A 1,546-nucleotide genomic window follows, 5' to 3' on the forward strand; every position below is an offset into this window, starting at 1 on the left:
TCTCTCTCTCTCTCTCTCTCAAATTTTCTTCCTATGCGATTCTGATTTTGCCATTGATTGAGATTAAATTAGAAGACGAAATTTGAGGTATTTGGCTCTCTCCCTCTCTCTATCTCTCACGAATCTGCCTCTCCCTTTCTCACCACTCTCTCTCTCTCTCTCTCTCTCTCTCTCTCTCTCTCAAATTTTCTTCCTATGAGATTCTGATTTTGCCATTGATTGAGATTAAATTAGAAGATGAAATTTGAGGTATTTGGCTCTCTCCCTCTCTCTATCTCTCACGAATCTGCCTCTCCCTCAGCTGAATTAACAGAGAACCAACAAAATTGCAGCAACAGCAGCATCACTATTCCGCTTCATTCTCCTTCTCCTCCTCCTTTCCACCGCCGCCACCAGCAGCAGCAGCGAAACAATCTCCCTCTCCCACTTCCTCTCCAACTCCAACAACACCAACTCCAACTCCAACGACACCGTCTCCATCTTCTTCTTTGCCTCCACGCTTCACCCATAGCAACTGAGAGCCCTTCAATCCCTCAACATCCCAACCGCCAAAGACCCATGCCAGAGCAAGAACAACGCCACCCTCTGCGACTCCTCTAAGACCTTCCGCCACCTCCTCTCCCTCTCCCTCACCAACTACTCCCCAAACTACGTCGCCCTCTCCTTCACTACCCTCAAGTCCCTCTCCTTCCTCAACTGCCCCATCTCCCCCATTCGCTTCCCTCCCGAACTCTCCTCCTCTCTCTGATTCTTCACCTGCATCCACTCCCTCAAAACACTGACCGGCTTCTGGCTCTCTCACCTCCATAACCTCACCGACCTCACTGTCTCTGCCACTCCCATCAATGCCTCTGGCCTTTATGTCATTCTCAGCAACATGAAGAAGCTTAATTCCATAACCATCTCCCAAGCCAATCTTACCGGTTATATTACTAAATAATTGAATCTCAACCTTACCCACATTGATCTTTCCGGTAATAAGCTCAGGGGAAAGATACCCAACTCCATTACGCTTCTTGAAGATCTCGATTTCTTGAATCTTTCGTCGAATGCGCTCGTTGGTGAAATACCCAACTCCATTATCTTGGTTTATCTTATCTTGGCATCCTCAGTTGAATTAACAAAGAACCAACAAAATCAACCATAAAATTTGCCACAATCGGCTACTTCAAAAACCCAATTAGACATTACAATCAAGCTTCTTTCCACCCAGAATCTCAGTAAACTTCAACCAATCAATTTCAATTTTTAGGATTTACCAAATTTTAGTTAAACCAACTAATGGGTATAACAAAAACAACAAATAATCAATTTAATCTCAATCCATGTCAAAACCATAATCTCATAGGAAGAAAATTTGAAAGAGAGAGAGGGAGAGAGAGAGAGAGAGACGTGAGTTGGTGAGAGAGCAGAAGATTTACGGCGTCAAACAACAAGTTGGGTTTAATTTTCTACTGGTTTAAAACGTCACCATTTTTTTTCTTTTGAAGTTAAAACGGTGACATTTTAAATTATAGCACTTGTGCTGTACTTTTAAAGTACAACA

General features: G+C 43.3%; 1 pseudogene; it reads left to right on the forward strand.

The window, feature by feature from the left end:
* The first annotated feature begins 237 nt into the window (after positions 1-237).
* On the forward strand, positions 238-1,147 carry LOC133853909 (receptor-like protein 51; annotated as a pseudogene).
* The last annotated feature ends 399 nt before the right edge of the window (positions 1,148-1,546 follow it).

Source organism: Alnus glutinosa, chromosome 13 (assembly GCF_958979055.1).
Source record: "Alnus glutinosa chromosome 13, dhAlnGlut1.1, whole genome shotgun sequence".
Lineage (NCBI taxonomy): Eukaryota > Viridiplantae > Streptophyta > Magnoliopsida > Fagales > Betulaceae > Alnus > Alnus glutinosa.